Genomic DNA, 26,603 nt, shown 5'->3' with positions numbered 1-26,603 from the left:
CTAGTCACCATCCCACAAGAGGAGATAACATACTTGATCTCATCATCACGCACATGGGAGCACAATGTTCAACACCGGAAGTATACCCCTCACTGGTGAGATCAGATCACAAACTAATCTCGCTGGAGGTCCTCATCCCAGCCCCACCTGAAATAAAAAAGACCACAGTAAAGAACTTCTCAAAAGCCGACTTCACACTTCTAAAGACTAGTGTGGTCTCCTTTAAGGCCCCTGAGCTGGTGGAAAACAGTACTCAAGCCGCTGAATCACTTACAGACGCCTTCTACCAGCACCTGCAGGACTGCATGGATAAGGCAATCCCAAACAAAACAAAGACTCTTAGTACCAAAGGCAAGCCAGTCTGGTGGACCCCAGCCATAAACAAACTCTACAATAAAAAGGAAGCTACTACAAGATACAGCAAAATCCTTAAAAGGTAAGACACCCTTGATCACTATAAGTAAAAAACTAAGAGCTCTCATAAAATCATCCAAAGCAAATTTCGAGAGAAAAATAGCTAAAGACTCAAAAGACAATCATAAGGCCTTCTTTAGCTATGTTAGACACCTAGGAGGAAACTCCCAGATATGCTCAGAACTAGTTCAAAATGATGTGAAGATTACTGATCCTACAGACATTGCCAACATACTGGCTGACAGGTTCAGTGCAAACTCCCCTCCCCAAAAGGAGAGATATCTATACCAAACGATTGCAGCCCCCAAACATCTCCAGCGCCCAAGTGAGAACTGCTCTCTCCAAAGCAAAAACACAGCATCCATGGGACCTGATGGTGTCCCCGGCTGTGTGCTCCACGAACTCAATGAGGAATTAAACCCACAGCTAGGACAGCTGTTTAATCAAAGTCTTACCTCTGGATACGTCCAGGGGTGGCGCACTGCAACTGTGGTCCCACTTCACAAAGGCGGTGCCTCCACCGACCCTGGAAATTACCGGCCCATTAGCCTGACAAGCCTTATCTGCAAAGCCATGGAGAGGATCATAATGGACCTCATAAATAAAGACATAGAATTTGCAGACTTTGGATCCAACCCAGTTTGGCTTTGTCAAAGGCAGATCATGCCTTTTAAACTTGGTTGACTTCTTGAAACAGTCACCAAAGCCATTGACGAGGAAAGGCAGTCCATACAGCCTACCTCGATCGATACAATACCCCACTCGGGTATCATTGAAAAACTCATCAGCTTAAATGTTAACCCATACATCACAAGATGGGTTGCAAACTGGCTGAGTGACAGAACCCACAGGGTCAGAGTTGCTGGCGCCATGTCAGACTCAAAACCTGTCACAAGTGGTGTCCCACAGGGCTCAGTCCTGGGCCCACTCTTGTTTGGCATCTACTTTTCCAGTACAAGCAAACACAGGAGGGTTATGGCTGACAAAGTTTGCAGATGACTGCAAACTGGGCGCCATAGAAAACACATCTGACACAGATATCCTTCAGAAGGGTCTCACAGAAACGGATAACTGGTGCCAGAGCCACGGCCTGAAGTTAAATGCCAAAAATGCATAGTCATACCCTTTGGGAAAAACAAGGTTACCCCTAGCTACCAAATAGGTGGCAATCCACTGAGCACAGAAGAAGTTATCAGGGACCTGGGGACCCAGGTTGATAGTAGTCTGTCATTCGACACCCATGTAGCTAAAGTAGTTAGGAAGACTTTCTACATTGCCCACCTTATCATGAAGGGATTCTCATCTAGATCAAGGGAGGTCATAGTCTCCTTTACTCATCACTCATCAGACCAATGACTGAGTACAATGCCCCATTTGGGATGTATCTGACCCGACACCTGCAGCAGCTGGAGAGGCCACAAAGTTCCTCACCAAAAGGATAAAGGGTCTCAAAATCTGTCCTATGCTGCCCGACTGAAAGAACTCCAGCTCTATTCAGTCTCAGAGGTGACCTTTGCCTAACATACAAGGCCATGTCAAACCCAGATTTGATGAATATGCTTCACCTCAAAAATTTAGATCCATCAGAGCCACAAGGGCGGAGACTTAAACCTCGACACGGCTATTAATAGGGCGTGCTGGAGGATAGATTCATTACCCAAAGACTCCCTATGCTGTGGAACAAAATCCCGGTACATGTGAGGCAGAGCACCTCGCTGGCCTTGTTCAAGAGAAATCTTGACCAATGGATGGGAGATCGCAGATATACCCCAGGGATTACCTCAGTGTCACTGCTCGACAGAGGCACAGCAAAATAATGGGTATAGTTCCCCATACTAAAGGGGTGGCGTAAGCCACAAAACGATGGGCTAGGCTTGTAAATGCCCTCGGGCAGATAGCCTAGTATAAACCTATGAACCTATGAACCTATGATAACATATAGACCACATTGACAGGATGCTGAGACGCTCACATGATATACAATGCACATGTTGTCTAGACGTACCTGTGTATGCAAAACAGCAACATAAATATCATACATCACAACTGTGATACATATTGCTGCTGCCTATAAACATGGTGGAAAAACATATCTGATCTTTCTGTAGGTGCATCTGCACAGCCCATGCCTTGTGATGATGCATCTGTAGGTAACAATGGCAGGGATACATGAGCATGTCAGCATACACCACTGTCATGACAGGCAGCAGAGGCAATAACAGCTACTGGTCACAGTAATAGTATAAGGAGACACTCACCTGACATGTGCTGCTGCTGTGCAGATGTGGATAGATCTGAAATGGACCAAATGAATAAAGACAACCTTAAAGGTGTTTCTGGAAGTGTTATGCATGTACTGCATTTGTACAGTAACATAGCATTACACTTATGCTAGCTATTGTCAGCATGTGTGCTCCACATTCATGGGGCAGTTCTACTGCAGGAACAAAAAAATAACATTACAAGAATATGTGTGAAACAATGATATGTAGTGAGGTAGTCTATATGCAACAATGTTCTGAAAAGTACAACACATGTACTTCCTGCAACACCTGCTTCTATACCTCCACCATGTATATAACAATTGTGACTGTGTTATGCAAGGATGCCAAGAACATTGTTATCTCTTCTGGGGGAGTCAATGATGGGCCACCACTGGTGGCATTCCTTGTGCTCTCATACAGGCGTATTCTGTTGGTTGCACAAAGGATCATATCAGAGCAACATTGCCAACAGACCTTCTGGAATCTGTTGTGACCTCCCACAATGTTTATCATGTTGGTCAATTCTGGCCACACTTCATTCCTCCATACAGTATTTTCTGACCTTCCAAGGAGACTGTGTCCATGCTTGTACAGAGCATCAGTGTTGATGTAATTTTCTCGTGGAGAAAAATTGTCACCTCTACTTCGGTTGTCATCCAGAAGACATTGATATGCACATGGTACAGTTTATATGGAGGCCTACATATGGACATGATGATGTTGCAAGCAGTTGTCAATTGACCTGCTCTCCAATTGTGTGCAATGCAAAGCTATATAAAATAGTCCCTGTCATGTAGGGTACTGTTACATATAAAAGAACATAAGTAACAGGAAAAAAAATTCTGAATATGTAGCATCATTACTTGTGATAAAAGTAGAGGTCATACATGGGAATTGAAGCCAATGAAGTGGGCATCACAACAATGAAAGGGCAATCACACAGCCACTGAGCCACACACTGAGTGTATCATAAATGGACTTTACACATTAACATGCACCTCATAACATAATGGCTATGTGTAATGTAGGATGGCTGTCGTATATAACTGCAGTAATAACGAAAGTTACTGTTAATATACGGTATGCAACATGATGCTATAAAGAAACATGTAGAAAACAAAGTCATAGTAACATGAACAAATACTTACATCTCAATACAATAAACAGTGAGCAGGCAATGCCACCCCTATTTTGTCTGCATGGGATGAAATGCACTTACAACCACTACTATATTACTATAATAAGAAAATATCTGTACAGTAATGATTGTACAAGTTATGGAAACCCCTGGAAAGCCTCATTATCTGTGGGCTTACCACAGACAGTGGAAGGTAACCAGACATGAACATGGATATATTTTCATTCCAGCACCATATATAGTGCATGTATTAGCATCAATGAACATCCATGAATATCATATCAATATATCAATATGGATCCCAATGACTTCAGTGAACATGCAATGTAAGTATACACTCGGAACATGTCAGTTTCCATAATTATACCACAGAATGTACGGGGCCAGCAGCAATACATGTGGATGCATTGTCAGTCCATCCTTCTTATTTACTGTTCAGTAGGGTGCTTTCCATCTATCTGTACGAGTGCATATGTGAAATCTTTGCTTGTCAGTGAGGCAGATGCATCCACCTATATGCATTGTGGTCAATCCTACACCTCTCTAGTATGTCACAGATATTTTGCATTGCAGACAGCTTTGCCAAAGAAGTGACTGTCAACATGTATAAAAAGATTTATAAGGAGTAATAATAACATAGGTTTGTAACAAGAGCAATGTATTCCACCACAGCAATGCCAGCAGGTGCCACATTTCATTTGAAGCTACATGTAAGTCAGATATACCTTAAAGTAGGACCAGCTATGTGTACACAGTTTTTAAGTACCATTTGCACCATACATAATTAATGAGGTTCATTGTCATTCAAAGTTTTGGAATCCCATTTGCACAAATCCTCGTAAGTTCTCAAAATTTGGTACATCAACCAATAGCTTGACGTAACAGGAAGGTGCTCTGCTCAACTACCCAACAGGTATCATTAAATGGCGCCATCTGTAGCACATGCCTGTTACTCTCCAACGATCTGATACCATCCTGTAAGTATCACTTTTCAAATGTGATTTTAATCCAGTGACTGGTCATACTATCACTGCCTGTGTCCTGAGTGGAACCACAGTAAGAAATTTTCTGAAGGCTTTTTCTTGACCTGCGTCAATGAGCTGGCTACTGTAAGGAGGCTTCGGCATGTCCAGGCACTGAATTGGACTGAGGAGGAGACCACACAGATGATCATCGTCTGTGCTTGATTTGAGCAATGTATGCAAGTACAGCTGAGGAATTTTGCGATGATGAACATATGGAAGCAGATTGTGAGGGAGCACTGATGATGGACAGGGAGCTACTACAATGGATTTCAGGTTTACCATTGCTACGATGACCTACATCAGAGGAATGCAGAGGATCTTTGTCGTAGGGTCGCTGAGGTGTGAGGACAGCCTGCAGATGCTTAATATAACTGTCATAATAACCATTTTAACTACTGTACATTCCTATGGACATTAGACATGTAGCTGTCACCCATATGTCCTAGTTATTCCTTTTAGAGTAATTTCTTAGCTGTTCTGTTACTTAGGTCATGTGGTTAAGCAATAAGACAAAGTGAATGCTCCTCTCCTATAGGTGGCTTCAATTCCCATAGTAAGATTTTCTTTAACAGTGTTTGTTATGTACATTCTATTGAACATAAGACCTCTGTTTGGCAACTTATACAGTACATCTTTTTACACATCCAGCATGGCCATGTTTCACTGATGCCTATAGTGCTTAGACTGTGAATGACTATGCATTTCTCCATTATCCATAATACTGTGAGATTGCACAATATACTTATGTATGTGTGAATACTGAGTCATAAAAACCTACATTATTCCTCTATGCTTTATTAAATGCACATTATTACTAAATACATGTTTGTTGTACACAAGGTCATGAATGTAAGAACACTGCAGGTTGGCATGTCTACTGGATGGTGGACTTTGTAAAACTTAATGCAGCATGGCTGTTACACATCTTAATTATGAGTGGAGCATAAAGGCCTGTAGCACTTAGGTGTCTGATTGGTTAGTATTCTTCCATTATCCACAGAAATACAGACAAATCCAAAAGCAGTTTGTTATGGGGAAGGTGCTGGACTGTCTCTTAGCTCAACCTGTTAAGCAAGTAGGCCAATGTATATCTATCATGAATACATGTGGGTTTGAATCCATGTATGAGGTAGCTTAGCTTGCATTTTTATCTGACTGTATTAATATTTTGAAACTAATTGTAGAGATATTTGCTTGTTCATGTATACAGTTAGTTTGTACATGTCTATACCTATAGCATTTATTTGTCAAATATATCTCTGTTATCTGTAAATTTTCTGGAAATAGCACAGTTATGTCAATATAGCTATATGTGTAAGGCTTTGTAAGGCTTTGACAATAGATATATACTTCAACTGTACACTTAGAACATAGCTCTCAACCTATTGAGGATACATCTCAACATAATCAGGGACTAATCCATAAATATTCAGTGACAATCATGGATACATTTTCTATGTTAGTACTATTAATTTGTGAGAGTGATAGAATACAGTAATGTGAAATAATATACATTTGCTGAAGTTAATATAGTCTGTACCTGCACTTATTGTCATTATTTATTAAGCATAACTCACCACCTTTCTCCTACTGCCAGATTCAATAAACTCAGTTTAGGTTCCACGCAAAGCCTACATGCAGTGTTTTCACATACGCGATATTGCTCATCACGTGGCATCGTGCCATGAATATTAATGATGTGTGGTGCACGTAAGTGAGATTTCAAGGCTCCCACCAGTGTTGCTGGCTGTGAAACCTGTAATATGAATGTGGACCATACCATCCAACCTTTTAGTGCAAGAAATCTGAGCAAATACTAAATTAATGGGGGACAAAGGGCCAAAAAATAGGGCCAGATTTACTATATTGTTCTGATAACCGTAGAAAGTAGGTAGAATAGTAGGATTTGTGTTGGCACGCATTTTCTGAAGGATATGAAATACGAAACTGAACTGTATGTCATTATGTAGTGACTTAAATCTTCAGTAGTTTCCCAGTAAACCACACATTTTACAAGGTATAGCCCAAAAATATGATACAAACATCTGGACATTCTGCAAAAATCTGGACAATCTGCTTTTTTTTTTCTGAGGCCAATGTTTGCACGATGAGCCGCTTGGCACAAACATGTTTGGCTCTGCTCACCTGATTTGCATGAAGCATAGCAGCAGACAAACTTGAAGAATGGGCCGCCCAGGTTGCAGACAGGACCCAGACAGGTGCAAATATAAACTAGATGCATTCAATTAATACTATTGGCTATCTCACAAACATGGTAAGCGGCGTTGTGCTATGATTAACAGTGAGAACTTTGCAATAACTACTAAGATAGGGTATATCATGTCACTAATCCTGTGGCAGCAGGTGGTAAGTGTAGATGTGGAATGCAGATGGTTGAGGTATACAAATGTTGTTTTATTGTTGTGAGTTTGCAGATTATAGCAATGAAGTACAACATACACAACAGTTTTCTCAACCCTCTTGTGGTAATAGCTGTAAGTGTAGGAGAAACGTAGACATGGCTCATTTGACTAGTACATTTACACAAGTGCCTGTATACCAAATAATCTTGAAATTGCAGTTCTTGCCTCCACTGTGCATCGCTTAACATCGAGCAAACATGGCGCCAGGCAGTACACACACTTGCCTATAATATTTGCTCAATGGTAAGAGATACACAACATTTTCAAATGTTATAAAGCCAAAATGTGCACACTCTCAGTCAGCGCGAGATGTGCAATAAGTGGGAAAACATCAGGATATAAAATGCAATTGGTGGTAAATGCTCATCTACATTGACCTTGAGCTATGGCAGCCATGTTAGGAGTTGCTGGTAAGGGTGTGCACTTTTAGTGGCTGAGGCGGGGTGTCCAGAGTCCAAAGTTTTTGTTGGACTCCTAGTTAAGGAGCGTGGGCCCTGGTTGCTGCAGTGAGACTATTCAGCCTCAGAATACAAGTCTGAAGCCTAGAATCATATTGCCAGTGCTTTGACTAGTACTACAGGTATCCCCTGCACTGGTGAGCAATACAGGAATTACTTTGATGACCTTCGGTGGAGGAGGAAGCAGGATACCCGTGACCATTGAATCGGGGAATTTAGTACAAGGGACATCCCACAGATGTGTAAGTATCAATTTCAGTGAATAACTGTATGAATTAAAGCTGAATATTGTCAAGACTGGTGTTCATAATAGTATTCTGTTCTGTTCTGTTTTTTCAACAGCTGCTATGAAGCGAGCCTTGAATGCCAGGTCCCATGCCACACATTTGTTAAGGATGTGAGAAGCATGTGGTATGTATGCATCAGAACAGTACTGTCTAAATAGTATTTTAATAATAATCATAATAATTTGTATAATAATTTAGTAGCATTAAAAGTTAAGGATTGCTTACTTGGTATTTAATACAGTTGTATCAAACTGAGCATGCATATCTCAATTGTAAAATAAACTATGCATCCCTTAGTCTGTAGCAAAAAGTAATGGTGTTATATTCTCAAATAACAGTGAGCATACATCTATAAACCGTAAAAGGAAAGTATGCATACAATAGTCTGTATGGAAAAAAAGTACAGTATTAGAGAGTAGTCATTGGTTGTGGGTTCAAAAACCACAATTCACAAATATACAGTAGTGTTAGGTTTTCATCATTATTGCAATGTAACTTCATACTGCTATACCAGTGGCACAAATGGCTTGCTGTAAACTGTAATCAGTATAATTAGAACACCCATATGTGTAATATATGCATACATCAAGGACTGGTGGCTACAATCTGTACTATAGCGTGCCTCTGTTATGAACTGGGTAGTCTTAAATGTAAAGATGAAATTTGTTAGGAGTTTGTAATGTTAAAAGTAAAGGTAACAGAATAGAGTCAAATAATTGTATCAGTACTTTGTATGTCACATATGAAGTTACTAATGTTCTCAATTTTTTCTCTCCCGCAACCCTTTTCTCTCTTTTTTTCTAACTTTTATTTTTTTCCCACAGCACAGCAGGGTAGACCTGTCCCATGGGATGCTCCTGACCCCACTCCACTGGCTACAGCATCACTACCCTGCATGTCTGGTGCACAACCTGATAGCACCTCCTCTGCCACCCCTGCACTACCCAACCCATCAGGTAGTTCTGCCCTGGAAGATAAGCCTGTAGCTCCCTCCAGAAGCAGTGGTGGTGGTGATGAGTTTATCACCAGACAAGAACTGCGAGGGATGGTGCATAGGATTGTCTATCACACTGTGGGTGCACACCTATGCTGGAAGGAGTGCCTGCTCTCCATCCTCATTCAGAGTACATGTAGGAGACTCAGACATCAGGCACTACAGCCAGTGGCGCAGTGAGGTGACAGTGATGACAATCCACTGGGTAAGGACTAGACTCTCACTGTCAACTGCCTTGATGTGCATTGGACCTGGATTTCCCACTCTCCCTCCGACCATGGTGTTTACCCACCTCTTGTATTGTTCACCATCCATGTCTCTTGTCTTGTTTGTCTTGTCTGTCTGCAATTGCTTCCTCACACCTGCCCAACTTACCTCACCCAGACATTCCTACATCCCTTCCCCAATATTCCGCTCTCTCCAAAAAAAAAAAAAAAAAAAAAAAAAAAATGGGCACCTGTCTCACAAAAAAAAGTCATTCCATACATAACTCTCCATTTCTCACACATGTATTCATGACACACTTGATTTGGTCCATTTCCCTATTCAACAGATTGTGTTGTGGTCACGTCTCACTCTCTGAGGGTGACAGCCCAAATTCAGGTAATATTTTGCATATACATTCATGTTTTATTCTTGAAGAAATGAATAGCTATGGTTCTTTCCTACATACTTCCTGCACATTCCTGCCTTCCTTTCACTTTATTCTTCCCTGCTTGCTCTCCATTTCACCACTTTTCTGTCTTCCCCATTTCTTTTCTTTAAAGAATTATTGTGAGATGGTGCACATCACACCAACAAGAAGCAATGGTAAATTGCAGCAATATAAGTAGATGTATTTAAAGTATCATACATGCTGCGGTAGCGATGTCGCCTCACAGTAAGACGCTGTCCAGTTCGATTCTTAGCTAGAGCATCTTCTGCGTGGAGACATGCGTGAATGGGCACGCCTTCATTGAAGGTTGTGCGTCAGGCCTGGCAAGCCGGTACATAAAAATCAACTGCCAATCATTAGCGGACCGGAGTTCCGCTGTGGTGACCCCTAACCGGGAAAAGCCGAAAGACACAAACAAACACACTTGTAAAATTACTACTTCCACCTGTATTTGAACCCAGTAAATCAGCCTCCAATAACAATGCATTAACACTTGCTTCCATAGAGTCGGTTAGCTAGCAGCTGTATTTAATACATTCAATAGTAACTGACACAGTTTAGTAAATATTTCCCTTTGTACTCCCCCATGCTTGTTCTCCATAACACTAATGTCATATCTTCCCCATTATATTTGTATGAAGCAGCATTGCACAGTTCCCTGTAATGTTTTATAAAACATTATTGCATGATACCCATTTAGTTTTATACAGCAGTAGCACATGATGGTGCATGATGCTACACATTGTACAGCATTGATAAGCAATGCCACTACCAAGGTAGTTCAATGTTAGTTCAGTGTGGGGGGTTTGCCTAATGGTTAAGGTGTTTACCTTACAGACACAAGGTGCAGGGTTTGATTCTCACATGGGGTAACTGGCTAGGCTTAACATGGCCTGAAAGGGCAAGTAGCCTAGTACTAACCTATGAACCTATCACTGACAGGAGCTTAGGGGCTATGATGTAACATTTTAAGGTTTAAACTGTGAGCTTTGGCCAGCTAAGACCTGCATACAATCAACTGAATGCATAAGTGGAGTTAAGTAAATTTTTATCTGCACTTTTATCAAATAATACACTATTTAAAGTAATTTGTTTGTGTTGCATTGAGCAATATCTAGCTGGAAGTTGTGACTGTTTTTTCAGTAGGTCTTATACAAGTGGTATTTTCAGTTAAGACTTGTTAAAAAAAACCTGCATAGCCAGTGATAAGTGGGTGGGGGTAGTTTACTTCATTGTTATTTAGTTTCTGTCTTATACAAGTGGTACAGTGAATTATTTTCTGTTTAAACTGTGAGCGTTGGCCAGCTAAGACCTGCATACAATTAACTGAACGCATAAGTGGAGTTAAGTAAATTTTTATCTGCACGTTTATCAAATAATACACGATTTAAAGTAATTTGTTTGTGTTGCATTGAACAATATCTAGCTGGAAGTTGTGACTGTTTTTTCAGTAGGTCCCCACCCACCCTCCCTGATTTTGTCTTGGTGTTAATCTTGGTGGATTTGAAACTGCCCGCCCCTCTTGTAAATTTGCACTTGGATACTCCTCCTGGGCCCATCTCATTTGATCACTCAAAAAAAAAATGTATCTGCTTTTACTATATTTGTGTTTCTTCCTACTTTATTTTGCTTTTGCGTCATCTTAAAAGTACTCAATTGTATTTATTACTGCTTGGTGTAACTCATTCTAAGCCTTTTAGTTTAAGCACTTGGGCTTCAGACCAGTTGTTTTACATTAATAAGGTTTGTGGTCTGCACTGTAGTGGCAGAACAGGTAGCTTACATCCTTCTAAGTTGGGAACTGCTGATTGAGGGCTCAGTGTCTGTTATTCTAAAAGTGTATTAATTCTGGTTTAAGCACTTGGGCTTCAGACCAGTTATTTTACATTAAGAGGGTTCATGGTCTGCACTCTTGTGGGAGGAGAGGCTGGACTCTGCCCTTCTGAGCTGGGAATTTCTGGTTACAGGCTTATAGTGCCTGCATATTTGAACTGCTTCTTACTGAAATTGGTACACCTTGTTTGCTGTAGCATAGACTAGATCTAGGCCTGCTGAATCTAGCTTTGTTTGTATAACATGAGCACTAATCCAGGCATTCTTTAAAGTATTCAATTGTATTTATTACTGCTTGGTAGTAACTTGATTAAAGTGTAGCTATCATTCTAAGTCTTTTGGATTAAGCACTTGGGCTTCAGACCAGTTGTTTTACATTAGGAAGGTTTGTGGCCTGCACTGTGGTGGCAGGACAGGTAGCTTACATCCTTCTAAGTTGGGAACTGCTGATTGAGGGCTCAGTGTCTGTTATTCTAAAAGTGTATTAGTTCTGGTTTAAGCACTTGGACTTCAGGCTAGTTATTTTACATTAAGAAGGTTCGTGGCCTGCACTCTTGTGGGAGGAGAGGCTGGACTCTGCCCTTCTGAGCTGGGAATTTCTGGTTAAAGGCTTCTAGTGCCTGCATATTTGAACTGTTTCTTACTGAAATTGGTACACCTTGTTTGCTGTAGCATAGACTAGATCCAGGCCTGCTGAATCTAGCTTTGTTTGTATGCTTGTTGTTTGTTTGCTTGTTATTTCCCTGAAACGCTATTTCCACCTAAAACGTGGCTTTTCAGTGCTTCTGTGGATCCCTAGTGATATCTGCATTGCTTACTGTACTTATTTCCTTGTTTCACTTGAAAGAAAGTTACTGTGTGTTGTTTTTGCATTTAAGTTACCTGTAACACATTGCATTTAAGTTACCTGGCACTTGCTCACTAAAGCAATTATATAAGTCAGCACTAAGAAATTAAAAGCACTACACCCTCACAAACTCCCCTTGAGTACCTTGTTCCCCATTGGCCCTTTTTTCAATTATAAAGGAATTCCCAATACTATTCTAGCATGTCCAAAGGTCAGTTGTCAATCTCCTCTCCAGTCCAGCTGGTGAATCTGGGAATTTTGAGGCAATGTTACAACTGCCTCATGTACACAGACAACCCTCTCCTCCTCCCAACAAATTCCAACACATGTGAGAGATGCAACCATATAGCCAAACTGGGGGCTAAGCTCTCTCAACTCAGTACTGGCGTAACCAGTCAGGAGGAGAAGGAAACCACACTCACTACAATTCCAGTCTCACATAGACCTACTACGACAGCAAACCAAACACATAAACACACAAAAACATACTCGGAGGCTCTAAATAAAAATCTGCCTAAGCAGCAGAGACCTCCAAAGCAGACACCCAAGCAACCCCCAACCTAAACAAAACACGTGCAACACATAGCTCACAAAGCCAGTGTGCCAAACAGTCACAGCCCTTAAGGCTAAACAACACACCTGATACACTTGTAATAGGCAACTCTATCATCAGGCACACTGACGTCCTGCTCACCAGGCTGAACAAGGAGAAGGTCACGGTGAGCTGCCTGTCGGGTGCTAGGATCCGCCACATAACACAAGCACTCAGGTCACTCCAAGGCAAGTACAAATATGTCATTGTCCATGCTGGTGTGAATGACCTGAGATGTACCTCCCTGGACTACATGAAAAGAGACATAGAGGAGCTCTCTGAGCATGTAGCCCAGGCTGGTATGACCCTGACGTTGAGTAGCATCTTACCCTCACCAAAAATGATGCCACAATATGAAGACAAGATGATCAATTTCCACAACTGGCTTAAGTATTGGTGTCATTCAAAGGGGATCCAATGCCTGTCAGCCTGGGATAACATGCTCGACAAGCCACGATGCTTTGCTAGGGACGGCTTGCATCTATCACCCCTGGGCTTTCGGATATTGACAAAGGCTCTTGCTACCCCCATAGTGCCTTTTTTAGGCAAGGCTCAAAAGACAAACCCACCTCCACAGGTATCACAAGGGATAAGAAACTAACAGTAGTGCTACTCAACGCCAGAAGTCTAAACCTCAAGATGCACGCACTCAAAACTCTCCTTAGCATGGAGAACATCGATATCTGGGCAGTAACAGAAACCTGGTTCAAGGCTCCTGAGAGCACCCCAGCACTACCAGGTTATACCTCATACCATGCTTTTTGGCCCCAAAACTTGGACTGAACCACAAAAGGAGGGGAGTATCAATATTCACAAAGATACCCACACCTCCAGGTTGGTGGCACAGCACGAAGCATCAGAGACTATCCATGTGCAACTAACAGTGGGTAAAACTGCCTTCCAGTTTATAGCCTGCTACAGACCACCTTCCCAAACCCAGGAACCCCACTTGGCCTTCCTGAGAACACTGGAAAATATGAAGGTCTCTCCAAACACCATTATATTGGGCGACTTCAACTACCCAAACATAGACTGGGAGAATTACTCTAGCTCCAACACCCTAGCCCAAAGGTTCCTAGAATTTATAAACTCAAATGCTATGGAACAACTTGTTACCAGTCCCACAAGAGGGGAAAACATACTGGACCTGATCATCACCAACATGGGGACTCTATGCTCCAGACCAGAAGTGTATCCCTCACTGGTAAGATCAGACCATAAAATAATCTCACTGGATATTCACATCCCAACCCCACCCCCTGCCCAGAAAACCACAGTGAAAAACTTCTCTAAAGCAAATTTCACACTCCTCAAAACCAAGGTGGAATCCTTCAAAGCCCCCGGGCCTGTGGAAAATACGGCCCAGACCACAGAATCCTTTATAAACGCATTCTATGAACACCTTCAGGAATGCATGGATCATGCAATCCCAAATAAAACCAAGACCCAGTCCTCCAAAGGCAGACGTCCTGTCTGGTGGACCCCAGCCATAAACAAACTATACAATAGAAAGAGGAAGCTACTACATGATAGAGCAAAATCCCAAAAAGGGAAGGCATCTCTGATCAGTATTAGCAAAAAACTACGGGCACTCATAAAATCATCTAAGGCCAGCTTCGAGAGAAAAATTGCACAGGACACTAAGGATAATCACAAGGCTTTCTTTAGTTATGTTAGGAACCTGGGTGGGAATTCCCAGATATGCTCAGAATTAGTCCAAAATGACAAAAAATACACCAAACCCACAGACATTGCCAACATCCTAGCTGACAGGTTCAGTGCAAGCTTCCCCCCCCTACTAAAAGGGCAAATATCTATCCCAGCAGAGTGCTGCACCCCTGACATCTCAGATGCTCTGGTAAGAGACGCCCTCTCCAAAGCAAAAAACACAGCATCAATGGGACCAGACGGTGTCCTGGGCTGCGTCCTACATGAACTCCAAGAAGAGCTAAACCCAAACATAAAACTACTGTTCAGTCTCAGCCTTACTACAGGTTATGTACCCAAAGAGTGGCGTATAGCAACAGTGGTCCCTCTCCACAAAGGTGGTGCCTCAATGGATCCTGGAAACTATCGCCCCATAAGCCTGACTAGCTTGGTCTGCAAAGCTATGGAAAGGATCATCATGTACCTCATAAATAAAGATATTGGGGACCTACAGACACTGGATCCTACCCAGTTTGGCTTTGTTAAGGGAAGATCCTGCCTCTTAAACCTGGTTGATTTCTTTGAAACAGTCACCAAGGCCATTGACGAGGGGAAGGTGGTCCACACAGCCTACCTGGACATCGCAAAAGCCTTCTATACAATACCCCACTCGGGCATTATAGATAAGCTCACCAGCTTAAATATAAACCCCTATGTCACTAGATGGGTTGCCAACTGGCTCAAGGACAGAACCCACATGGTTAGAATTGCTGGAGCCATGTCAGACTCCAAACCAGTTACAAGTGGCGTCCCACAAGGCTCAGTCCTGGAACCTCTCTTGTTCGGTATATATTTCTCGGAGGTACAGGCCAACACAGAAGGACTGTGGCTGACCAAGTTCGCAGATGACTGCAAACTAGGCACCATAATCGACTCTCCAGCCGACACAAGCATTCTCCAAAAGGGCCTTATAGAAACAGACAACTGGTACCAGAGCCATGGCCTTAAGCTAAATGCCAAAAAGTGTACAGTCATCCCCTTTGGCAAAAACAAAGTGCCCACAAATTACCACATAGGTGGTAATCCATTAAGTACGGAAGAAGTAATTAGGGACCTGGGGACCCAAGTTGATAGCAATCTCTCATTTGACAACCACGTGGCCAAAGTGGTTAGAAAAACATTTTATATAGCCCACCTAATCATGAAGGGATTCACATCTAGATCAGGGGAGGTCATCGTGCCTCTTTACTCATCCCTCATCAGGCCCATAATTGAGTACACTGCCCCTTTTGGGATGTACCTTACCAGACCCCTGCAGCAAATGGAAAGACCCCAAAAGTACCTCACCAAGAGGATCAAAGGGCTCAAACAGATGCCATATGCTGCCCAGTTAAAGAAACTCCAGCTCTACTCAGTGGCATACCGCCTGCTCAGAGACGATCTGTGCCTGACGTATAAAGCCATGTCCAACCCGGAATTAATGGACATGCTGCACCTCAGAAAATCCAAATCCCATCGAGCTACGTGCTCGAGAGACTTGAACCTCAGCACTGAAATAAATAGGACATGCTGGAGGGACAGATTCATAACCCAGAGGCTCCCTTCACTCTGGAATAAAATCCCAGTCCAGGTTAGGCAGAGTCCCTCATTGACTCTCTTCAAGAGGAATCTTGATGAGTGGATGGGGGATCGTAGGTTTACCCCAGGTATCACTTCTGTGTCACTGTTAGACGGAGGCACAGTATACTAACCTCGAAAAAGGGCATAGCAAAATTAATTTAAAATGGGTGGCGAAAGCCAAACACACTCTGGCTAGGCTTATAAATGCCCTAGGGCAGATAGCCTAGTATGAACCTATGAACCTATGAATCTATTTATTAGCTACAGCTGTATTTGGAATTAGTACCATTTGGCCACAAAAAGGAACTTATCACTGCATTAAATGCATTAATTCCTGCAGCCAGAAATTCAGTTGAGTAGCAGGTGTATACAACAATAGTTAAGTCTGCCATTTGTTATTTAGTCTCTAAAATGCACCTGCTACTCAACTGAGTCTGTAACACTATCTGATAATGCAGTAATCCATTCATTTTTGTATTCAGATGGTACTGGGTTCAAATTCATGTGTATGTAACGGTGTCAAATAGTTTTATATGTAAGTCCAAATTCTGAAGAGTGATAATTGGTATGGAGTCTCTGAACTATGGCTAGATCGTATTGGTTTCCAATACAACTATATATAACACTCATAACTGTTTTTTGCCATAGCCACTGATTGGTGTTTGATGCATACCATCCAGCAATTATACTTTAAAGAAAGAAAATGGGAAAGAAAGGAATGTGGTGAAATGGAGAACAAGCAGGGGGAAGAACAAATTGAAAGGAAGGCAGTAATGTGCAGTAAGGCTGTAGGAAACAACCATAGCTATCCAAATCTTCAAGAATAAAACATAAAAATATATGCAAATTATTACTGAATTTGGACTTTCACCTCCAGAGAGAGAGAGGTTGTTTAGGGAATTGGATGAAATCAAGTGTGTCATTAATATAAGTGAGTGAAAGGGAGAGCTATCTATGGGATTTTTTTTTTTTGTGGGACAGGTGACCATTTTTTTTTTGGAGAGAGAGAGCAATGTTGGGGAATAGATGTAGGAATGTCTGGGTGAGGTAAATTGGGCCAAGCGAGGAAGCAATTGCAGAGAGACAAGACAAACAACACTATAGACTGGGACGGTGAAGGACACAAGAGGTGGGTGAATATCATGGTTGGGGTGAGGGTGGGGACATCGCAAACCCATGGACGTCAAGTTGGGTGACAGTGAGAATCAAGTCATAACCCATTGGAATGTCATCACTGTCACCTCACTGTACTGATGGCTGCAGTGTCTGATGTCTACATCTCCTGGTGTTATTTAATACAATGATGGAGAGCAGTGTCTCAATCCGATGTAGGCATGCACTAGCTGTGTGGTGCACAATCCTACACACCAACCCTGACATTTTATCCAGGGTGATAAACTCACCACCTCTGCCACTGCTCCTGGAGGGAACCACTGGTCTATCTTGCAGGGCAGAACTACCTGAGGGGCCAGCTATGGCAGGTGCGGCAGAGGGGGTGGTACCAGGTCACAGTGCAGATGTGCTGGGCAGTGGTGCTGTAATCAGTGGAATGGGGGCAGGAAGATCCCATGGGACAGGCCTACTCCGCTGTGCTGAGGGAAAAAAAACAATAAAAAGAGAAGATAAGGGCTGGGGTGAGAGAAAAAAAGGGAGAACATTAGTAACTTCATATGTGACATACAAAGCATTGTTACAATTATTTGACTCCATTCTGTTACCTTTGTTTTTAAGACTACCAGCTACTATTAAGACTACCCTGCGCCTAATAGATACACAATATGCTACAGATTGCAGCAAGCAATCCTTGATGTGTGCATATATTGCACATATGAGTGCTCCAATTACACTAATTATACAGTTTATGGCAGGTCGTTGGTGCCACTGCTTTAGATTTCTGATGTTACATTGCAATATGCATGAAAACTCAACAGTATTGTATGTTTGGGAAGTGTGGATTTTGAAGGCACAACCTATGACTTGTCTATAATAGTGAACTGTTGTTTTGGTCTCCAGACTAATGCATGCATACTTTCCTATTACAGTTGAGAAATGAATGCTTAACTTGATGCAACTGTATAATAAAACAATAAAGGCATCTTTATTTTTAATACTAAAATAACAGTATTGTTCAGATGCATACATACCACATGCTTCTCACATCCATGCCAATCAAGAGACATGAGTTTGCACATTCAGTTCTTGGTCTGTGACAGCTGTGGAAAAAACAGAATACCATTAAGCATACCAATCCTGACTATATTCAGCTTTTAACTCTTAAATGTAGTCTCTGTAAGTTATACTTACACAGCTGTGGGGTGCACTCAGTACTACATTCCTCTGTCCAATGGTCCAGGGTATCTCTCTTCCTCATCCTGAGATCACTGTAGTGATTCCTACATTGTTCACCAGTGGGGAGGATATGGGTAGCACTAGTCAGAGTCTGGGCCAGACTATTCCATGACTCTGTCTTGAAATCTAAGCCACAATAGTCCCTCTACAAAATCCTGGGACCATGTTCATTGACCAAGAGTCCAACAAACACTTTGGACTCTTGGGCACCCCATCTTTGAGCACAGAATCTCAAAACCTCTCCAGGTATGGCTACCATGCCTACCACAGATCAAGACCAATGTAGAATAATGTTTTCCTGCCAATTGCAGGTATCGCACTTACTGGGAATGCTCACTTTCTGGTTTTGCAACATTTGAAAGTGTTGCACATCACTTACTATCTCGCAAACACATTGCGCTAGAGTGCGCACTGCCAGGAAATGTGTTTGCGTGATAGCCAATAGCATTAATTGACGGCATCCAGTGTATGTTTGTGGCTGTCTGAGTCCTGTCTGCTACTTGGGGGGCCCATTCATCCAGTTTGTGCACAAACAGTGGCCCCTCCAAAAAATTAGAAAAAATGGAGAAATAGTTGAAATGAGGAAAATCAGTCATTGACATACACAGTAGAAAATGTTAGTACACAACAGATATGACTACATAGGTCTGGATCCCAACTCTCACTGCAATGCACCATCAGAAAACAGGAGGGGAACTTATCCGTTTTTGTCACATAATCAGCTTTGCAGCAAATACATGAAGTAATTCCTCTCACAACAAAGTGCAACTGAATGTACACTGATATCAAGGCATGACCTGTTATTTGTAAGTGTATTATATTTAATATATTTGGATGTAGTCCACTTACTGATCACACAATCTGTTATGATCATTCCTTGCAAATATATAGCTGTGTCCTACATTTCTGTGTTTCTTGATCATTCATCAGTTATCTGACCAGTACTCACAGACATGCAATGTGTAAGTCAGTGTATATCATTTACCTTAAAATGTGTGATGATATTAACTTTGAGCAGTATGATATGCAGTTGCCATCAAATGAAGGGTAGGTTGGATGGCACAAACAAGCATAGACTGCTATTTTAGGAGGGAGCAAAGGTGGATTCCTGTCATGGCACATGTAAGGGTAGACTGCTCTTTCAAGGGGATGTGGACCCAGGCTGAGATACTGTTATGGCACAAACAAGGATATGTTGCTCTTGTTACTCTCCATCTTTTACATTGTGCCTGTTTGATCTTATGAGAGTGGTGAAGCTGGAAACTGCTATGTGTTTCATTACTTTCTAACGTATCTCTGTTATGATTTCTCATTACAAACATATGGTATTAAACTGAGGGCATGCAGTGATTATCAGTAGTTTGGGGAGGTATCACTGTCTGAATCTTTGAGGCTTGTGACCCACTACTTGCTAATGGACACATGCATTCACGTCAAACAACTATCTGCTTTCAAATCTTACATTAATTTCTGTACAAATCTCCCACCTTGTAGTTGCTTACTGTTCCAAGTAATGAAATACAAGGACGTATCATAATACAATACAGTACATGTTTAGGACTTGCCTTATAAATGCAGCAGTTGCCACAGTGTTAGTGCTGGGTTGAATGTGATGCAAGCAGTACAGAGAAAATATATGAGAAGGTAAATGCTCTGGCTCTGAGTTGAGTCTGGCAGAGGTTGCAGAGTTCCAGTATTGTGCCCTGTCTACCCTGTAGTACTCTACAATGTCCATGTTGTATATGATGTGATAAGTTATTTGTGGCCTGAAAACTCTTTTCCATCTTGGCCTAGGCCTATTGGCAGCAGCTGCAATATTTCCTGCAGCTTGTAGTACATACAAAAGGAGTTAAGCAGCAGCAGCTCCTAACATTCTGTCTGTGTAGACTTTCTGTGTCTGTTCTACACTACTTTTGAAATCCACAGGAAGACAGCATGGAGTCTACGTTTGCTTTATAACTTGTTGAATAGCTCCACCAGATTGGTTGATTAGCATGCAGTTCAGCTGTGTATGCTGTAATTAGCATAGCTGAAACAGAGGCCGAGACAGATGAAATCCATTAATAATCTACTCCATTATAAAAAGCTAGCCAAACTGATGGTGAGGACACTTGCTACATGTTTGTAGGACTTAAAAAAATATTTACAAAGATATCTTTGCAGAGGAGTATTGAACTCCAGGAGGTATGCTCCCATTTTGTTACCTACATAATGCATATGCATAATGCATATGCTGGAATGTATTAATGAATAATGTGATGCAAAGCCTTATACACTGTTATCTGTATCATCATCATCTTTCGGCTTTTCCCGTTATGGGTCGCCACAGTGGATCATCTCTTTCCATTTCTTCCTATCCTCTGCATCTTGCTCTGTCACACCAACTGCCTGCATGTCCTTTCTCACCACATCTATAAACCTTATCTTAGGCCTTCCTCTTTTCCTCTTACCTGGCAGCTCCATCCTTAGCATCTTTTTCCCAATATACCCATCATCCCTCCTCAGCACATGTCCAAACCAACACAATCTCATCTCTCTTGCTTTGTCTCCAAACTGTCCAACATGAGCTGACCCTCTAATATACTGATTCCTAATCCTATCCATCCTAGTCACAACGAGTGCAAATCTTAACATCTTTAACTCTGCCACATCCAGCTCTGACTCCTGCCTTTTTGTCAATGCCACTGTCTCCAACCCATATAACATAGCTGGTCTCATTACCCTCTTGTAGACGTTCCCTTTCACTCTTACTGGTACCCGTCTGTCACAAATCACTCCTGACACTCTTTTCCACCCATTCCACCCTGCCTGTACTCTCTTCTTCACCTCTCTTCCACATTCACCATTACTCTGAACTGTTGATCCCAAGTACTTAAACTCGTCCACCTTTACCAACCCTACTCCCTGCATCCTCACCATTCCTCTACTCTCCCTCTCATTTACACACATATATTCTGTCTTAGCCCTGCTGACCTTCATTCCTCTGATCTCTAGAGCATATCTCCACCTCTCCAGAGTCTCCTCAACCTGATTCCTACTCTCACTACAGATCACAATGTCATCTGCAAACACCATAGTCCACGGGGCCTCCTGTCTGATCTCATCTGTCAACCTGTCCATCACCACTGCAAATAAGAAAGGACTCAGAGCTGATCCTTGATGTAATCCCACCTCCACCTTAAATGGATCTGTCACTCCCACTGCAGTCCTCACCACTGTCACACTACCCTTGTACATATCCTGTTCCACTCTTACATACTTCTCTGCCACTCCCGACTTCCTCATACAATACCACAACTCTTCTCTAGGCACCCTGTCATATGCTTTCTCCAAGTCTACAAAGACACAATGCAACTCCTTCTGACCTTCTCTGTATTTCTCCAATAACACTCTCAGAGCAAACATTGCATCTGTAGTGCTCTTTCCTGGCATGAAACCATACTGTTGATCACTAATCATCACCTCCCTTCTTAATCTAGCTTTTACTACTCTTTCCCATAACTTCAAGCTGTGACTGATCAATTTTATCCCTCTGTAGTTACTGCAGCTCTGCACATCACCCTTATTCTTAAAGATAGGTACCAAAACACTTTTTCTTCACTCCTCAGGCATCCTCTGACTTTCCAAAATTTCATTAAACAATCTAGTTAAAAATTTCACTGCCATTTCTCCTAAGCACCTCCATGCTTCCATTGGTATGTCATCTGGGCCAACAGCCTTTCCATTCTTCATCCTCTTCATAGCTCTCCTTACTTCCTCCTTGCTAATCTGTTTCACTTCCTGATTCACTATCCCCACATCATCCAACCTTCTCTCTCTCTCTCATTCTCTTCATTCATCAGCCTCTCAAAATACTCTTTCCATCTACTCAACACACTCTCCTCTCTTGTGACTACCTTTCCCTCACTATCCTTTATCACCCTTCCTTGCCGCACATCTTTCCCAGCTCTGTCCCTCTGTCTAGCCAATCGGTACAGGTCCTTTTCTCCCACTTTAGTGTCCAATCTCTCATGCAACTCTCCATACGCCTTATCCTTAGCTTTCGCCACCTCTCTCTTTGCCATGTGCCTCATCTCCTTATACTCATGTCTACTTTCTTCATCTCTTTGACAATCCCACTTCTTCTTCACCAGCCTCTTCCTCTGTATACTCTCCTGTACTTCCTTATTCCACCACCAGGTCTCCTTGAACTCCTTCCTCTGTCCAGATGTCACACCAAGCACCTTTCTAGCAGTCTCCCTTACTAGTTCTGCTGCAGTTACCCAGCTATTCAGTAACTCTCCACTGCCTCCCAGTGCCTGTCTTAATTCTTCCCTAAACTCCACTTCACAATCACCCTTTTTTAACTTCCACCATTTAATCCTTAGCACTGCTTTCACACTCCTCCTCTTCTTGATCACCAACGTCATCCTATAGACCACCATTCTATGCTGCTTAACTACACTTTCCTCTGCCACCACTTTACAGTTTCCAATCTCCTTCAGACTGGCCCTCCTACATAGGATATAATCCACCTGTGTGCATCTTCCTCCACTCTTGTACGTCACCCTATGCTCCTCCCTCTTCTTAAAATACGTATTCACCACAGCCATGTCCATCCTTTTTGCAAAATCCACAATCATCTGACCTTCTGCATTCCTCTGCTTAACACCATACCTACCCATCACTTCCTCATCCCCTCTGTTCACTTCACCAACATGCCCATTAAAGTCCGTTCCAATCACTAGTCTCTGACCTTTGGGTACACTCACCACAACTTCATCCAACTCACTCCAAAATTTATCTTTCTCATCCATCACACACCCAACTTGTGGAGCATATGCACTAACAACATTCATCATTACACCATCAATTTTGAGCTTCATAAACATCACTCTGTCAGACACTCTCTTCACATCTAAAACACTCTTGGCATATTGTTCCTTTAGTATAACCCCTACCCCATTTCTCCTGCCATCCACACCATGATAGAACAATTTGAACCCATTTCCTAAACACCTGGCCTTACTTCCCTTCCATCTGGTCTCTTGCACGCACAATATATAAACCTTTCTTCTCTCCATCATATCAGCTAGCTGTCTTCCTATACCAGTCATACTGCCAACATTCAAAGTTCTTACCCTCACTGCTACACTCCTAACCTTCCTCCTCTCTTCCTGCCTTCGGGCATGCCTTCGCCCTCCTCTTCTCCTTCGGCCAACAGTAGCCCAATTTCTGCCAGAACCCTGTTGGCTAACAGTACTGGTGGCGGTCGTTGTTAACCCAGGCCTCGACCGATCCGGTATGGAAATATTAAATTTTTGCACCATAAGTGTTGTGGCAGAATTTTTACGCCGGATGCCCTTCCTGACGCAACCCTCCCCATTTATCCGGGCTTGGGACTGGCACAAAGAAATGTACTGGCTTGTGCATCCCCAGTGGCTGGTGTTTTACACTGTTATCTGTATATATTAGTTAAAAGTGTACTAATGGCATGGCCATGTTTGTCAAGCCATTTCAGAGGTACAAATGACTGACAATACATGAAAATAGAAAGCCATGTGATACATATGTACAGATATTTCAGGGAGAGGTCCTTTGAAAGCATGTTTAGCATTTCAAAGATGTTTTATTAGCAAAATGCTTCACGTTCCTGTTTTTTGTTGGGTGGGTGGAGCAAAGAAAAGTTACCATTGTGTCACAAGCTAGAATGACTGTTCTTTTGGGGGGAGCACAGTAGAGGTACTGCTATGGCACATACAAGGATATGTTGCTCTTGTTACTCTCCTTGTTTTTCATCCTGCCTGTTGTTAGTATTTCACATCTCTAGACTGTTTTATGTTTTTCCAGTGGGTACTACCAACTGCCTACCTTTACTGTTTTATCTTGTAACAGTTACCTTGTAGTTATTTGATACTTATGTGCATTATCATTTTGTTCTCTTTTAGGGCACAAAATGTCATTGAGGCAGAGACCCCCCTTCAGTGAATCCTAAAATAATATCATCGTTGACATGCTCCATCAACATGGTGCAGTTCTTCTGGGAAGGGGTCATCCCAATATGCAAGAAAGACTCAGAGTATGGCAGCAGATCATTGACAACATACATTCAAATAGTTATTATTACCTAATTGTAAATTGATGTTCAAAATTCTTGCAAATATATACTCTGTGTAGCCAATATTGTGTCTATTCACATCTATGAAACTTCTAGTTAAGATACTTTGTGGAAATGCTTATGCTGTATGTCCCAGATAAACTCAGTAACTTTTTTTTTCTTATGGAGGTTTTCTCCCTGAGCCTCCATTGAAACCAGGCTCATCTTGGCCCAGTGGACTATCCCAGTAAACAAATGAAATAAATAAATAAATGCATTCTGTGGGTAGCCACAGCAGGATATACAAGCAAGTGCATCACGGGGCCACTGCTATGATTGCCTCTGCATGAAGGCGTGCAGCTGCTGTTGCCCAAGACCAGAGGGTAACCAGGGGTGGGGCTTCTACAGAACCAACTCTCACTCCCAATGAGGAATTCTTAGCAAACATCCCCCAACAGGGCAACTCACAGCAGAGTAGACCACAACATGTCATTGAAGCAGGTGACACTCCTCAGTCCCAGGAAGAGCTTCCAGGTAAGCTTTGTTATATGTCCAGTTGAATACTGTTGTAAAGTAAAAGAAATGAAATAAAAGTTACTACTATGTCACATGTCTTTTTTTTTGGGGGGGGGGTTGAAAATTGATACAGTGGCAAGCTCATTTTGGAGTTGTCAGCCACATTCTTGTTGAACGTACACCTAATGCAGATATAAAGAAGTGCATGTAGTACCCCATCTTACTGTTAAATGTGATGATGTTGGCCTTACCTCTTGCTTAATTTATTTCAGGACCATCAGAAATCCAATGATGTATGCCTCCTGCAGATGTTAAACTAAATAAATTTATGTCAGTACTGCAGATCAATTTATAGAAATATCATAATGTGTCATTTTAGGCCTCTTGTGTGTATCGCTGTATTGTCTGTAATAGTGGCAGCACTGTTAGTTGTTTAGCATATATTGCACCATAGTAGTGCTGGTGTTAATGTATGCCTGTATTTCTCCCTTTTTATCACAGGTGATCGTAACAGTGAGAATGTAGGCCCTGTGCCATCTGATGTCAGTGTCTCATCAGACACTGATGATGACGGTGGTGTAACTGAGGCACAGTTGGGGGTGCAGAGGTTGAATCTGACACAGTGGTTGACATCTAGCCACCCCCTTCATTTTCCCAGACACAACCAATAGGCCTATGCCTACCCAGTCCACCGAGCCCACAGATATAGGACAGGTGGATGGCAAGGGCATTGAGCAGGGAAGTATGGCTACTGTGGCTTCAGTGCCTGTTGAGTCTGGCCATACCCAAAGTGTTGGCAAAGTGCCATGCAGGAGGATTGATAAGGATGCTCAGAGGGGGCCTGCTGTCCCTTTTCCACCTGGTACAGGTGTCTCTTTCTGTGTCACTCAATGTATGTTTATGGCCATCATGGAGACACAGGCACATTCAGAAAGGTGCTCCAGACAAATGCTCAGGGTTGTGGATGTGGCACAGTCTAACATGCATGATTTCCTCCACAATGTTGCTGATTCACTGGATCGGATGAATAACAGATCAGAAAGAGGAGTGCCTGTCATGGACCGAGGCGTGCCTGTCATGGAACGAGCAGTGTCTGTGATGGAACGTCTGCTGAGAGGGGACAGCATCCTCCTGGGCGTAGGTCAGGCACAACATCTGTTGATAGCTAATGTGCCGTGCCTGATCATGCTCTTGTAGTGTCAGTACTTCTGCTGCTCCATTGGTGAGTGTGCTGTCCACACCCAGATGTGGGAGGCCATGGGGCATGGTCCTGGGCATTCCAGTGATGGGAGCATGTCCAAAAGACATCAGTCATGCTCAGGTAGCAGCACTGCATTTGACCTTAGGCATGGAGGTACTAGTGCAATTCCTGGCAGAGCCAGTCCTTGTGGTTGTGGGCAACAACGATGAACTGCTACCTCTACCAAGCATGGCTCACTACTGTCCAACATACCAAGGTGAAGAT

The 26,603-nt window shown here is 42.4% G+C and overlaps 1 long non-coding RNA gene across 1 annotated transcript in view; it reads left to right on the top strand.

Annotated features, from left to right (window-relative positions):
- The window catches only part of LOC122796420, a 110,856-nt gene extending 86,239 nt beyond the window's left edge, over positions 1–24,617 (top strand). The window contains exon 5 of the long non-coding RNA XR_006363971.1: positions 24,474–24,617. This is a non-coding gene — a long non-coding RNA (uncharacterized LOC122796420). The remainder of the gene's footprint in view (positions 1–24,473) is intronic.
- The last annotated feature ends 1,986 nt before the right edge of the window (positions 24,618–26,603 follow it).

This window comes from Protopterus annectens, chromosome 3.part0, assembly GCF_019279795.1.
Source record: "Protopterus annectens isolate FY-2018-M chromosome 3.part0, PAN1.0, whole genome shotgun sequence".
NCBI classification, from domain to species: domain Eukaryota; kingdom Metazoa; phylum Chordata; order Ceratodontiformes; family Protopteridae; genus Protopterus; species Protopterus annectens.
The sequence above is the reverse complement of the archived record's forward strand: the minus strand, read 5'-3'. Positions and strand labels throughout refer to the sequence as shown.